This window comes from Dasypus novemcinctus, chromosome 1 (genome assembly GCF_030445035.2).
Source record: "Dasypus novemcinctus isolate mDasNov1 chromosome 1, mDasNov1.1.hap2, whole genome shotgun sequence".
NCBI lineage: Eukaryota > Metazoa > Chordata > Mammalia > Cingulata > Dasypodidae > Dasypus > Dasypus novemcinctus.
Genome location: NC_080673.1, coordinates 129,066,050 through 129,082,668, shown reverse-complemented (window position 1 = coordinate 129,082,668; position 16,619 = coordinate 129,066,050). Strand labels below are relative to the sequence as shown.

Sequence of the window (16,619 nt, the reverse complement as noted above, 5' to 3'; positions counted from 1 at the left end):
TGATGACTGTAATAAACTCATTTATTTAGTATCCACTAATTAATAATGGGTCATTAGAGAGGGGCAGTCCTGAGGAGAGAAAATTTTTTTCTTAGAAAATTGGAGTTTTCTAAAGAAGACAACTTAGGTTTATTTAATCAGTTTTTAAAACAATCATTTATTTGTAAAGAATATATTTAATACCTCTCTTTGCCAGTGCTACTAGTTATTTTATGTACTTAGAGTAATTTATATATAAAAAATGTTATACTCTTGCTAGTTTAGATTGACCTATCCTCAGTTTGGTCAAATCATTCAGCTTCTCTCTGCTATCATGACACTCCAAGTACTAAAATATTATTCCAATTTTCAGGCATAAGGCTTATAAAATTACTAAAGATTTCTGAAAAAAGGCTAAGCCTCAGTAAGTCATGATATTGTTGAAATTCTGCACTTTGTTGATTTGGGGATCATAACATGAATTTACATGTGTTTGTTGAAATCTCTGAGTGAAGAAAAGGTAAGCTCTTGGCCTCTTCTAAAATTATGAACAACTCCTGCTTGATTTAAAATGCTTAACAGGTTTATATTGAAATACAAGTAATTAATAGATAGGTAAATATTCTATTCTGGTTATTTGATTGGAATATTGCAGAAAAGATTCTAGCAACCAAAGTCCACAAAGAGAGGACTTTTGGAAGAAAATCATTCATAGACCTTAGTTTTTGGTGTACAGTTAAGTTAAAGGATCTTGTAAACATTTCCTGGTTCCTCATTTCTTCTCCTTAGATTCCAAAAGGCCATGGTGGAGGTGTGCCTGTATTTTCCATGAAGTAAACAGTCCTAACTTGATTTCTTTCCTTATAATTGCTACTTAGAGTGGACATCCCTTGTGATTATGAAGGAATGAATGACTATCTCTGTCTCCAAAGTAAGTTGACTGAGAACCTATACTCTCATTGAGTATAGATTACTTATAATGTATATTATATTTAGATTCAGGATTGAGCAATTCAAGCCCCTATGATGGTGAACCATCTTGCCTTCCACAGAAATATGAGACTGGGGATTTTATACTCTCTTAGGACAAATCTTCAGGTATACTTTTCCTTGGGAAAGTCTGATGCACCTCAGGATTGATCCAAACGCAACATATCTAAGCTGGAATATGCTTAGAAATATTAGGAGAATAATTATATTAAATATAAGTTCACTGCCCACGTTATTTTTTATTGCTTATTAAATCATATCACTCAGTGCCTGCTTATTCAATCAAATTCTTTCTCCTTAGATGCTGCAATGATTGTTAGGGTGCAGATCGTAGCTCTGTGATTTACTAGCTATGTGACCTTGGGAACATTATTTAACCTCTGAGAGTCTGTGAAATGGAGATAGAGTAACCACCATAAAATAAGTTAACTAACAACACATAGGCCGGCCTTAATATAAAGTAGCTGCCTCAGTCTATATGTATATAGTACCACATAATAGGGTACTAATAACATGAATAACAATCCTTTTTTTTTTTTTAAGATTTATTTTTTATTTCTCTCCCTTCCCTCCCCTCCGCTCCTTGGCCCCCACTGTTGTCTGCTCTCTGTGTCTATTCGCTGTGTGTTCAACTGTGTCCGCTTGCGTTCTTGTCAGGTAGCACCACGAATCTGTGTCTCTTTTTGTTGTGTCATCTTGCTGCGTCAGCTCTCCGTATATGCAGTGCTACTCCTGGGTGGGCTGCACTTTCTTCGCGCGGGGCAGCTCTCCTTGCGGGGCGCACCCCTTGCATGTGGGACACCCCTATGTGGCACGGCACTCCTTGCATGCAGCAGCACTGTGCGTGGGCCAGCTCACCATAAGGACCAGGAGGCCCTGGGTACCGAATTCTGGACCTCCTATATGGTAGGCAGATGCTCTATCAGTTGAGCCACAAAAACTATCTTTATAACATAAGCAACCTATCCTAATTCACTTTCCCATTATAAAAAATGGCTATATCTTTCTATTTATCTAGAAAGAAGGTAAGTAGCAGCAAATGTTTCATTTAGACCCAATAAGAGCAAAGAAAGTGGGTTTAATCTGCATTGACTAAACACATGGACTATTTGTAATAGAATACAGATTGAGTCTATTCAAGATCATACCTCACCAGTACATAATAAGAATAGTAGGAAGGCAATATAGAATAAGCACACAATTTAGAATCAGAAAACAATTTTGTCATTGGTTAGCTGTGAAACCAATGACAAACCTTTTCACATCCCTGAGCCTCAATTTCCTTCTTTATTAAATAAAATTAGTTGTTTTCAAACTTTTTTAAGCATTGGAAATCTTTTTAAGTCTTCTGAGCCCAAACTGCACACCCTCTTCTATGCCCATGAGATAACTCTATGGACTGCAGAATGCGTAGTTTTAAAACCACAGAGATATTTTAGACATCCCAGTCTAGGCATTCATTAAATTCAAGGCTTCATATTTTTAAAAATAAATTAGTACAAACAACCAGCGAGATGGAGGAGGAGTAAGGATCTCCTAAAATGAGCTCCTGCTACAGGGCAGTTAGTAATCACCCAGAGCTAACTGAAGCACCTGTTTGGGGGCTCCAGGAGATGCATCCTCCAACATCCTTGAAGGAATGGAAGGAGGAGACTGCCCATCTGCAGAGAAGATTCATAAGTAGATCATTCCACACCACAGAGGCGGGTGCCAATCCTCCACCGGAGGCACAAGCCACCTCAGGAGCTATTCTGTTGCTGGAATTGGAAGCTCCACTTCCCAAAAATGGGGAAGGAAGAGATGGCTGGGCACCAACTTCAGGTACTGATTAGAAAATTCAGCTGGCTAAAGTATAATCCTAAGAACTGCTCAAATTTGAATCTGTCCAAGTCAGAAAGAGGCCAGTAGTCACCATCTTAACTCTGCATCTGGTACGAAGAGAAGCGGGACGGACTGAAAATCACAGTGCTGGTAGGGACAGGTTTTTTCCCATCCAGGTCAGATGGCAGCTCTAGCATAACACCTAGTCCCAGCTCCAGCAGGGAGGAAGCTAGGGGGACCTGTGTCAGCCTATCCGGGAAATTACAGGCCATGCTGTGGACGCCAGTGATCATCCTACTTTGGAAGCATGAGCCGCCCCAGGAGCTATTCTGTGGCTGGAATTGGAAGCCCCATTACCCAAAAACAGGGGGTGAAGAGATGGTTGGTCACTGATTTCTGCTACTGATGAGTAAATATGGTTGTATAACCCTAAGGACAGCTAAAGTTTGAACCTGTCCAAGATGGAAAGAGGCCGGTGGCTGCCATTTTGACTCTGCCACCAGCATGAGGGGAAGCTGGGCTGACCAAAAATCACAGTGATGGTAGGGACTGGTATCTTTCACCCAAATCAGCTTGCAGCCCTAACCTAAACTTCAGTGCCACCTGTTACAGGGAGGAAACTGGAGACCTCTGCACCAGCCTATACAGGTAACAGCACGTACATGTGACTGGCACAGACTGAATAATAGAAAGCCTACTGGGGCAACTGCACTCATCTTGGTCCTGCACTGCATAGATTGCTGCCCACACCTGCAGCTCCATTCCCACTGCAGGCAGGGGAAAAAGGAGCATGAAGCCTCATCAGTCTCTCTGGGCAACTACAGTCTAGGCCTCAATGACTTGGATTACTCCACACAGCTGTGACTCTGTCCCTAACCCTGGCAAAGGAGAAAGTTGGGAGAAATTTCACCAGTCTCTGGGGCAATGAGGGCAGCTTGAGCTTCCACAGTTTATAGCACCAGCTACATCCTTGGCTCCTACTACAAAACCAGCAAGATAGAAAGGGTGGGAAGCCCTAAACTAAAGAGAAAAACCGCACCCAGAATAAATACTCTAGTAAAAAAATTACAATCCACACCAAGAAACAGGAAGATATGGCCCAGTGAAAGGAACAAGATAAGCCTCCAGATGACATAAAGGAGTTGAGATAACTAATCATATGTGTTCAAACAAATCTCCTTAATAAATTTAGTGAGATGGCTAAAGAGATTAAGGATATGAAGACAACATTGGGAGAGCACAAAGAAGAATTTGAAAGCATACATAGAAAAACAGCAGATCTTATGGGAATAAAAGGTACAATAAATGAAATTAAAAATACTTTGGAATCATATACTAGCAGATTTGAGGAGGCAGAAGAAAGGATTGGTGAGCTTGAAGAAATGGCCTCAAAAAGTGAACATACAGGGAAACGGACTTGGCCCAGTGCTTAGGGTGTCCGTCTACCACATGGGAGGTCCGTGGTTCAAATCCCGGGCCTCCTTGACCCGTGTGGAGCTGGCCCATGCACAGTGCTGATGCGCGCCAAGGAGTGCCCTGCCACGCAAGGGTGTCCCCCGCGTAGGGGAGCCCCACGCGCAAGGAGTGCACACCGTAAGGAGAGCCGCCCAGTGCGAAAGAAAGTGCAGCCTGCCCAGGAATGGTGCCGCCCACACTTCCCGTGCTGCTGACGACAACAGAAGCGGACAAAGAAACAAGACACAGCAAATAGACACAGAGAACAGACAACCGGGGGAGGGGGGGGAATTAAATAAATAAATAAATCTTTAAAAAAAAAAGTGAACATACAAAAGAACAGATGAAGAAAAGAATGGGAAAAATTGAACAAGGTCTCAGAGAACTAAATGACAACAAGAGACATGCAAACATACATGTCATGGGTGTCCCAGAAGGAGAAGAGAAGGGAAAAGGGGCCGAAGAAATATTGGAAGAAACAATGGTAAAAAATTCCCCAACCCTATTGAAAGACATAGATATCCATGTCCAAGAAGCACAACATAGTCCCATCAAAAAAAAAACTCAAATAGACCAACTCCAAGACACATACTAATCAGGATGTCAAACGCCAAAGACTAAGAGAGAATTCTTAGAACAACAAAAGAAAAGCAATGCATAACATATAAGGGATACCCAATAAGATTAAGTGCTGATTGCTCACCAGAAATCATGGAGGCAAGAAGACAGTGTACGATATATTTAAGATACTGCAAGAGAAAACTTCCAGCCAAGAATCTTCTATCCAGCAAGATTATCTTTAAAAAATGAGGGCGAGTTTAGAATATTCACAGATAAACAGAAACTGAGGGAATTTCTAACCAAGAGATCAGATTTTCAGGAAACACTAAAGGGTGTGCTAGAGCCTGAAAAGAAAAGACAGGAGAGAGGGGTCTGGAAGAGGGTGTAGAAATGAAAGTAACTAAAAGTGTCAAAAGAGTGGTGAAAATAAAATATCACAGATAAAACCCAAATAGTCAGTAATAAACTTAACCAACTATGTAAAGCACTTGTACTCAGAAAACTACAATTCAACATAAAAAGAAATTTTAAAAGCCCTAAATAATTGGAAGAACATTCCATGCTCATGGATTGGAAAACTAAATATCATTAAGATGTCAATTCTACTCAGATTGATACACAGATTCAACATAATCCCAATAATTCTAAGAGCATTTTTAAAATAAATTGAAAACATCATCATCAAATTTCTTTGGAAGGGTAAGGGGTCCTGAATAGCCAGAAACATCTTTAAATGGAAAACTGAAGTTGGAGGACTCTCATCTCGACTTTAAATCATATTACCTAGCTACAGTGGTAAAAACAGCATGATACTGGCATAAAGACAGACACATAGACCAATAGAACCAAACTGATGGTTCAGAAACAGATCCTCACATGTATGGTCAAGTAATTTTGACTAGCCTGTCAAACCCACCCAGCTCAGGTAGAACAAATGGTGCTGAGAGAACCGGATATCCATAGCCAAAAGAAGGAATGAGGGGTCCCTATCTCATACCTTACATAAAAATTAACTCAAAATGGATCAAAAACCTAAAAGTAAAAGCAAGAACCACAAAGCTTCTAGAAGAATATGTAGGAAAATATCTCCAAGACCTAGTGGTAGGTGGTGGATTCTTAAAGGAGATAAGAGAAGGCCTGAGATGGACTGATGTTTAATGTATGTGGAAGTTTTAATTAGCTTTACTGTAAAAGTGTGGAAATGTATAGAGTGGATGGTAACACATAGTGAGCAACAACAAGTTTATAAATGGGGATGTGCCTGAAAATGGTAATCTAGGGATGTAAATGCCAATTGACAGAATGCTAGAGAATAATCTAGGAACTTAATAGCACAGTAAACCCAGAGGTGAATGATAACTGTAGTTAATGGTAAGAGTGTCCTTTGTTAGCTAGAGCAAATGTACATCACTATTGCAGGGTGATGGGAATGTGGAAATGTATGGGAAAAATACAACTGGAGTGACCTATAGACTGTGGTTAGCGGTAATATGTAATTTTCTTCCATCTATGCCAAAGATGTACTGTGTTGATAATGGGGCAGTATGTAAAATGTGTGCCAAATGTACACTACGGACATGGTAACAATTGGATGATATTATTTTATAATCTGCAACAAATATTCCATCACAGTGTGGTGTGTTGATAGAGTGGTGCTGTTTGGGAATTCTGCACTGTGGATTATTGTTTTAAAAGTTTACAGCTTCTGTCATAAAAATATACTTAAAAAATACTAATAGGGTGGGTTAGGGGGAAAATACACCAAATGTAAGATAAAGACTATAACTAGTAGTAAGATTTTGACAATATTCTTTCATAATTTGTAACAAATGTCTCATGACAATGCAAGGCGTTGGGACCCCTGTATGATGTTATGCATTTTTGCTTTGCAAGTTCACAACTTTTACTGTACACTTCTTGTTTATGTATGTTCATATATAAATGACATAAAGATAATAATAATAACAGGGTGAGTTGGGGGGAAATATTTTGGTTAGTAGTAATAGTTTGACAATGCTCTTTAATCATTAGTTAAAAATGTTTAAAACAATGCAACATATTAGCGGTAGGGTGAGGTATGGGAGTCCTCTATGATGTTATATATTTTGTTTTATAAGTATACTACTATTACTATACACTTATTTATGTATATTTATGTATAAGTGATATACTTCATTAAAAAATTAAAATAAAATAAAATAAATTAGCACCCTAACATATCAGTTATGTATATTTACAATTCTTAAATATATATTAAGTCAAAGTAAAATAAGAGATACCTTAATTTCTGGTTATCCTTATTTTCACTTATTCTTTTAACACCTGAAAAAATGTTTTAAAATTGTTTTTATATATATAGATAGATGTCATTGCCAGAAATTTATTTTTTAAAAATTCAATCATAATTCATTCTCATTACTTAAGATCTTGATTACACCAAAAACACACATATACACACATAGCAACAGCAACAAAATCCCTCTAAATAATCTTCACTTTGGGCTTATCTTTTACATGAAAATGTTTTAATTAATAGCTATGGCACTTCAGGCTATGTTTGTACAGCAAAGCATGTTAAATGATATGCTCCCCTTTGGTCCAAAGCTAATTTTGTTGGTACATATCTTATTGGCATTATCAAAACAACTCAGCAAGTAAACCTATAGCTCATGACCGCCATATCTATATTCTCAGACATGACCTTTCTTCAGGTACAGTCCAAACCAACTTAAATAGACCAGCTACATCTTAAAACAACTTAAATGGCTTTTCACTGCTTGGAGAGGCTTTTGACCATTCAATAGCTCTTGCACTTGGTTGAGGAAGTTACTGGTGGAGGAGCTTCTATATGGTGAGCCACAACTAGGTCTATAAATTTTAAGCAGGGGGCCTGGGGTAATAAACAACCAGGATTTAGGGGACATATCAGTGAAATATAAGTAGTAATAGCCACATTAAAGAATGAATGAATATGTTCTATGTTCAGAATTAGGACTAATGAACAGAAGTAAAGGGAGGCAGTTTCTGGTTCAGGGTGGAGATGGACTTTCTAATAACTAGAACACCTTGAAAAAAAAAAACATGTATGGTGTACTTTCTTTTGAGGTGTTTAAGCCAAGGATGTTGAAGGACTTGTTAGGATGGCTACTGTCTTTGGGTTTTCTTTCTTCTCAGTGTTGGACTAGACAATCCCTAAAATCTTCTCCAACTTGGACACTATAATTTCCTATGGAAAGCATTCAGCAAAAAGAATGGCCAAAAATATCATGAATTCTCACATGTGATTTCAGTCAGCAGCAAAGCCAGGTAAAAACAATTCCACTGCCTTAGCCATTGGAATTTTTTTTTTTTTTTTTAGGACTACACTATCAAAAGATAGTATCAGCCTTTGGATAATGGACAAACTAGATTTTTGCCCAAAAATTCAGTGAGTGAAGAGTCTCCAAAATATCTTGGTAGGATTACTATTATCATACTTAACTGCTTTCAAATTCACTGGTTCTCTCATTTCTTTCACTTCTCTGAAGTGCTATTCTTGCAGATGGAAGAATGAGTAAAACACAAGGAAATGCTTGATAGATCACAACAAAAAACTACACTACAATGCTTATTGCAGGAGAAAGTGCAACAAGGAAAATGAGCAAAATATGTTTAGAAATGGATAAACAGGTTGAAAAGGCATAACTTTTCAATTAAAATATTGCTTCTTTAAAGACAAATGAGAGAGGGGAGCGGACTTGGCCCAATGGATAGGGGGTCTGCCTACCACATGGGAGGTCCACGGTTCAAACCCCGGGCCTCCTTGACCCGTGTGGAGCTGGCCCATGCACAGTGTTGATGTGCTCAAGGAGTGCCATGCCACGCAGGGGTGCCCCCTGTGTAGGGGAGCCCCACGCTCAAGGAGTGTGCCCCGTAAGGAGAGCCGCCCAGTGTGAAAGAAAGTGCAGCCTGCACAAGTGGCACCGCACACACGGAGAGCTGACACAACAAGATGATGCAACAAAAAGAAACACAGATTCCCGGTGCTGCTGATAAGGATAGAAGTGGTCACAGAAGAATACGCAGTGAATGGACACAGAGCAGACAACTGGGGGCAGGGGCAGGGAAGGGGAGAGAAATAAATAAAAAATAAATCTTAAAAAAAAAAGACAAATGAGGTATTCATGGATTCGAAGGCTTAATATTGTTAAGATGTCAATTCTTCCCAATTTGATCTACAGATTAATTACAATTCCCATCAAAATATCACCAACCTTTCATTGTAGATATGGATAAAGTGATTCTGAAATTTTACGGAAAGGCAAAGAAGTAGAACAGCCAAAACGATTCTGAAAAGAGAAGACTCAGGTTACTTGATTTCAAGACTTATTTTAAAGCTATAGCAATAAAGACAGTGTGAAACTGGTGAAAGGATATACACATAGGTCAATGGAGCAGAATAGAAAGCCCAGAAATAAATTCACACAAATATGGTTCGAATGACTTTTTATAAAAGTGCAAAGTCGATTCAACAGAGAGAGTCTTTTCAAAGAATGGTACCAGAATAATCAAATGCTCATATACAAAAAAAGAAAAAGAAAAAAGAAAAGTAGCAAATACCTTATTTAAAAATTAATAAAATATAAAATGTAAAACTATAAAACTTCTAGGAGAAAACCTGTGTGATACGGGGTTTGGCAATCCATAAAAGAAAAAAACTGATAAATTGGACTTTATCAAAATTTAACCATTTGGCCTGAAAAGACACTGGAGAGGATGAAAAGAAAAGCCACAGACTGAAAGAAAATATTTGCAAATCACATATCTGATGAAGGACTTGTATCCAGAATATATAAAAACAAGCATGATGGTGGAATACCATGAAATACAAAAAATCACGTAGTTATTCTTTCTGTCTTATGAAAAATATACAAAGTTTGTTTTAACAGCACCATAATAGTGAAAAACTATGATTTACTGGCAATTTCCCTTAAAGACTAACACCTGCTAGAGACTGAAGAGAGCAGAACACTTGTAACCGGTTAATAATAAATCTCATAATAAAGAAAATATTGGGAAGTGGATGTGGCTCAAGTGATTGGGCTTCCATCTACCATATGGGAAGACCCAGGTTCGATACCCAGGACCTCCAGGTATAGGTGTGTCTTTGTGATGAGCCAGGCCTGTGTGGCGAGCGATGCAGCAAGATGATAATGTAACAAAAGAGAAACACGGGAGAGTCAAGGCGAGACACAGCAGAAAACAGGAACTGAGGTGGCACAAGCGACAGGGAACCTCTTTCCCACATTGGAGGTCCCCGGGATTGAATCCCAGAGAAGCCTAGAGGAGAAAATGAGAAGTGAAGACAAAAAGAAACAAAGAAGATCACACAGCAAATGGACACAGACAGGAAAACAGTGGGTGGGTGGGGGGGAATTTCTGTGTCCCAAATAAAAGCAATAAAACACATTTAAAAAATCGACAAACCAGGAAGCAGATGTGGCTCAAGCAACTGGGCTCCCGTCTACCACATGGGAGGTCCAGGTTCAATTACTGGGGCCTCCTGGTGAAGGCAAACTGACCCACACAATGAGCAGGCCTGAGCAGAGTGTTGGCCCATATGGCAAGCTGGCCTGAGCAGAGAGCTGGTGTAGCAAAATGGCCCAACAAAAAGAGACACAGAGGAGAGACAATAAGAAAAGCAGCAGATCAGGGAGCTGAAGTGGCATAAGAGATTGAGCACCTCTCTCCCACTCCAGAAGGTCCCAGGATTGGTTCCTGGTGTCACCTAAAGAGAAGATAAGCAGACATGGAAAAATGCACAGCAAATGGACACAAGAGAGCAGATAACGGAAGGGGTGGGAGGTGGGGGAAATAAAAAAATAAATTTTTTTTTTTTTTAAGATTTATTTATTCATTTCTCTTCCCTTCCCCACCACCTTCCACCCTGGTTGTCTGTTCTCTGTGTCTATTTGCTGCTGCTTCTTCTTTGTCTGCTTCTGTTGTTGTCAGCGGCATGGGAATCTGTGTTTCTTTTTGTTGCATCATCTTGTTGTGTCAGCTCTCTGTGTGTGTGGCGCCATTCCTGGGCAGGCTGCACTTCCTTTCGCGCTGGGCGGCTCTCCTTACGGTGTGCACTCCTTGCGCGTGGGGCTCCCCTACACAGGGACACCCCTGCATGGCAGGGTACTCCTTGCGCGCATCAGCACTGCACATGGGCCAGCTGCACACCGATCAAGGAGGCCCAGGGTTTGAACCGCGGACCTCCCATGTGGTAGACGGACGCCCTAAGCACTAGGCCAAGTCCGCTTCCCATCATATCTTATTCATTGTTGTATTTGTAGCATTTACACTGTGTTTGCATCTAATTAAACTTTAATACATTTCTGTTCCTTGAACAGGTCTGCATAGTTGTGTGGTCATAAACTCATCTTGTCCCAAAACTGATTTCATCTTCCCATTCAAACCTACCTTCTCGGGCATCTCACATGACACTTATACATCCATCTTCCCAAGTCTGACGTTTCAGCATCTTCATCCATTCTTTATGTATTCATCTACGTCCTATTAGTCACCATATTCTGTTGAGTTTATCTCTGTAATATCTTTTACTTTGTAGAAAAGACTTACCATGAGTTACGAGGAAGGAATCCTTAAATATCCAATTATATAATTACAGTTCCACCAAATTTTTTCATGTTTTCATAAACTCTTGCTAGACCTACTATAAAATACCTCAAAATAATCTTTTAACTCAAAGTCTGCCCACAGCCTGTAAAGTAAGATTTGAACCAAGACCCTTTACGATCTGGCCTAACTTCCCTGCTTCATCTCCTGACACTCCTCTGACATATACTCTTTTCCAACTGAAGTCTACTTGCTGTGTCCTTTTATGACTTTCAGAACTCTCCTTTTATTTACAGTTTTTATGTCCCCTCTTTCCTTCCCAGGAAAAATGTCTGCAGTTCAGTGTTAAAGGATGTAAAAAAAAAATGTTCACTAATATTTTGCTGGTGTAATGTACACTGATCCAGATTTGAAAACTGAAATTCTAATAATAATAAGGAAAAAACTGCCCATATTTGGAGGACATGCTACCCTTACTCTTCCCACATCAAAAGTGATGAACTTCAGAGCAGATGTAGCTTCGGCAGCTGGGCACCTGCCTCCCACACAGGAGGTCCCAGGTTCGGTTCCCAGTGCCCACTAAAGAAGACAAACAATAAGCCGAGAAAGTGCAGACATTAAGCAAAATTAACGAGCAGACAACAAGCAAAAAACCAAAACAAAATGAAAAAAAAAAAAAAGGGCAAACAGACAAGGAAGCCATTGATGAGGGGGGAAGTGATGAGCTTTAATAAATAATTCACACATATAAAGCAGTTAGCATGGGATCTGGCACACAGTAAGGACTGATAACTGTTAATTACTATTGTTCTCATTTTGATTGCTTACAATGTATCGCTGTTATAAAGAGTGGTACTATATACATGCTAGAGACAGAGCTGTCTTAAGTTTAAGATCAGTCAAGTTTCTATTCATGGATCTTATAGTCTAACGGGGAAAGAGAAACACAAAAGAAAACAAATAAAAAATATAATTTTGGAGAGTGGTTAAGCACAATGAAAAAAAATAACACAAGGTAGTGGCAAGCAGAGAGACAGAGTTGAGGCTACTTTAGCCAAGGGAGGTGAGGGAAGACCTTTCTGAGGAGGTGATATTTGAGATGAATGACAACAAAAAGCTAACTCCACAAAGGACTGGTGAAGTCTAGGACGGGATACCACATGCAAAAGTCCTGAGATGGGAAGAGATCAGTGTTTCCTGATGAGGAAGAAGTCTAATAGAGGCTAGAGTATATACAGGAGGATGGAGGATGAGAGGCCTGCTTATAGACAGCCAACTATGTACTCTACCCAGAGGAATACTGGGCTTATCAATTCCATTCCTGAATTATCCTGAGATGCTGGTGAGCTGGCAGAGGGTAGAGCTCAAGGAATCTTGAAAAGAGCATACTAAGGGCTTTTGGTTAGCTTTGGATTGTGTTGGAAAATGATTGGAGGATTTTTAAAAGCAGGGGCATATGATCTGATTTACACTGACTCCGGGAGCTGGATGGAGAATTTATTGAGTGGAAGCAGAAGTCTTTGCAGTAACCCAGAAGAGGGACTAAAACCTAACTCTAAATAAAGTACACCGGTGGTCAAAAGTAAATTGGTGCAAGGGATAGGAATGGGAATTGACTACAAATGGATGTAAGGGATCGTTTGGGTGATGGAAATATTCTAAAACTAAATTGTAGGATGATTGCACAACTCTGTAACATTATTAAAAATCACTGGATTGTACATTTAAAATTGGTGAGGGAAGTGGATGTGACTCAAGCAGTTGAGCACCTGCTTCCCACAGGGGAGGTCCCAGGTTTAGTCACCCATGCCTCCTAAAAACAAAAAAGGATAAACAACAAGCAAACAAATAAAAAAAAAAAAAACCTTACGGGAGCCAATGTGGCTCAGTGGTTGAGTGCTGGCTTCCCACATGTGAGGTCTGGGGTTCAGTTCCTGGCCCCAGTTAACAACAACAACAAAATTGGTGACTAAAACCTGCCTAAAAAGAAAGCTAGCTGGTCTCTTCAACAAATGGTGACCGGAAAACTGGATATTCACTGCAAAAAATTTACATCAGACCACTATCACACCATATACAAACATTAGCTCAAGAAAGATCAACCTAAATATAAGAGCCAAATCTATGAAATTTTTAGAAGAAAACATAGGGAAATATCTTTAAGACCTTATATTAGGCAATAAATTCTTACAAAAGCAACAAAAGAAAAAACAGATAAATTGAACTTTATCAAAATTTAAAAATTTTATATATTAAAGGACATTAGCAAGAAAGATGACGCCCCTTCTAGGAAAATGGAGGATAAAAGAGGCAGACAGTTCACTTCTCTCCCAGAAAAAATAGCTACAGGACAGGCTTAAACTGCCTGGAAAACTGTTCTAGGCCTTAGGACACTAGGGAAAGGCTAGATACCACCCAGAAGAGAGGCGAAGAAAAGGAGTCTTAGCTGGCCAGAAGAATCCTGTGAGTAAAGCTACAGGAGCAGCTGCTGGCACCCATCCCTTAACCTTTGGAGCAAATATGGCTGGGTCTTCCAATTCTTGCAGGTGAATGGACTAAGGGAGGGGTTATAGGGATCCATTTCCCAAAGAAGGAGAGAGGGACATAGCCTACAGCAAATTCAGATTTTGGCCAGTGAACTTGGTCTGTAACATTGGAGAAGTCGCACATTTTGAGATGGGGTGGGGCTGCACCATTGTTTGCTGGAGAGCCCGTAGAGAGCTAAAGATAATTTGCCTTCTCAAACACCCTTCCTACTGCCCTGGGCTAGTTGCTGAGAATACAGATGGAGGGAGGGTGCAGGCCTGCCACTGGAGGAAATAGCTTCTGAAAAAGTTTGTTTTCAAGGCTTGGCCTGCCCTGAGGACACTGCTTTGGAATGACTCAAGCAGGTTTACAGTGAATTCATTCCCCTCAATGTCTGAGGCCTAGGCCAAGAGGTCTGCCAAAGAGCACCATCTGCTGGCAGGCCAGGAAGGCCTGGCCTGCCCTGAGGACACTGCTTTGGAATGACTCAAGCAGGTTTACAGCGAATTCATTTCCCTCAATGTCTGAGGCCTAAGCCAAGAGGTCTGCCAAAGAGCACCATCTGCTGGCAGCCCAGGAAGTATATGCAAAGAATGAAAAAAGAGGAAGAAATAAATAAAAGAGGTAATCAGGTGCCTTTAATGCCCCCCTCTCTAAGGTTCTTTGAAACTGGCCTACACCCCATTACTGGGTCCTTAGTCCTGGTTTGGGCAAACAGGGATAATCTGAAATATCTAGAACAAGTTGAACCAAGAATCAAAGAACAGTGATAGTATGTAGCTACTTAATAGTGAATCCTTAGGCAAAAGAGAGAAACTGAACATCAGAGTAAACTCAGCATCATAATCAGATGCCTAGACATTAGCAAAAAATTATAAGCCATACTAAGAAAAAAGAAGATATGACTCAGGCAAAGGAAAATTCAAAGCTCCAGACAAGTCACAAAACTTGAAACAACTAATCAATAAGGTTTATACAAACCTCCTAAATCAAATCATAGCATTGAAGGACAACATGGCTAAAGAAATAAAAGATTATTAAGAAGATACTGGCAATGGAAGAAATTATATCAATGACGTGGAGAAAGTGGCCACAGGAGTTGCTGAAGGCAGGCAGAGTGAAAAAGAGGTGTGCTATTAGGGCGTTTTCAGGACCTGGAGTGTTGGAGATTTGGACCTGAAGGGTATCGGGAATGAAAGAAAGAGAAAAGGGGGAAGAGACGCACGAGAGAGCTGGGATCAGGGGGTCTGTGAGTAATAACTCCTCAGATAACTTCATTGTTTACAAGGGGCTCTCTATATACCCCGGTGTACATGACAAGAAGCAGGCATACATAGCCTATGTGCCAATAAGCATAAACATATAGCGGACGTGACATCAAGCAGCAACACGTATTAACTATCAGCATTACCCATAGTCTAAGGAATTTTTAAAAATCTTATCTCAAGGTACAAAGTCTAAGTGTTCTATTCACTACAAAAGGTATGTGTTCATCTTTTCTTTCAACCTTTAACAGCTTCATCCCATTTGCCGGGAACTCTTAATTACCACATTCCTTAGGGTACAAGCGTAGCCATGGAGACAGCACTAGCATGGAGACAGCAAGTCTCTCCTTGAGAGGCCACTGTACCTCATTTTCCAACACTGAAGCTGTCCTCAATGGTATTGCAGGAACAGATGCAGGACACTATATATCCCACCATAACCCACTGAATGGACTGAGAGAGAGTGTAAACTACAACATAAGCTATAATCCATGCTGTGTAGCAATGCTCCAAAATGTACTAATCAAATGCAATGAATGTACCACACTAATGAAAGAAGTTGTCGATGTGGGAGGAGTGGGGTGTGTGGAGAGTGGGGTACATGGGAACCTCATATTTTTTAATGTAACATTTGTGTGATCCTTGTATCTTTAAAAAAAGATAATAAAAAATAAAGAATTTTTAAAAAGAAATTAAAAAAGAAGATACTGGGTGAGAACAAAAAAAACAGAAAATTTACAAAGAAAATAACAGAGCTTATGGGAATGAAAGACACAATAAGTGAGATTAAAAATATAATAGAGACACATAACAGCAGATGTGAAATCACTGAAGAAAGAATCAGTGACAGAGAGGAGAGAACAGATGAAATGGAAAAGAACAACAGAGAAAGAAAAGAATGGAAAAAAGTTAGCAGGGGCTCAGGGAGTTGAATGAAAGCATGAAACACATTCAACAGATGTATTCTGGAAGTTCCAGAAGGAGAAGAGAAGGAAAAGGGGAAGAAAGAGTATCTGAGGAAATAATGGCTAAATACTTCCCAACTCTCATGAAAGATATGACCATACATGTCCTGGAAGCACAATGTACTAAATTAGAATAAATCCAAATAGACCTACCCCAAGACATATAATATTCAGAAAGTCAAATGCCAAAGATAAATTCTGAAAGCAGCAAGAAAGAAGTGAAACATCACAAAAAAGGGAAATCCAGTAAGACTTAGTATAGAGTCCTCTTCAGAAACCATGGAGGCAGGAAGGCAGTGGTACCATAAAATTAAAATGGTGAAAGAGAAAAACTGCCAGCCAAGAATTCTTTATCCAGTGAAACTGTCCTTCAGATATGATGGTGAGTTTAAAATATTCACAAATAAACAGAAACTAAGAGAGTTTGTAACAAGAGTCCAGCTCTGCAGAA

The 16,619-nt window shown here is 39.7% G+C and overlaps 1 protein-coding gene across 21 annotated transcripts in view; it reads right to left on the bottom strand.

Moving 5' to 3' along the window:
- CCDC158 (coiled-coil domain containing 158) overlaps positions 1–16,619 on the bottom strand; it is a 138,475-nt gene that overhangs the window by 102,087 nt on the left and 19,769 nt on the right. For 9 of the 21 annotated variants that reach the window (XR_011649144.1, XR_011649146.1, XR_011649149.1 and 6 more), the window contains exons 2-3: positions 9,060–9,134; positions 7,086–7,128 (exon numbers count right to left, since the gene is read on the bottom strand). The exons of 7 other annotated variants lie outside the window; for them this stretch is intronic. The gene's annotated coding sequence lies outside the window, so the exon portion shown is untranslated. The remainder of the gene's footprint in view (positions 1–7,085; positions 7,129–9,059; positions 9,135–16,619) is intronic. 5 more of the 21 variants (XM_058296640.2, XM_058296591.2, XM_058296652.2 and 2 more) reach the window with 2 other exon arrangements.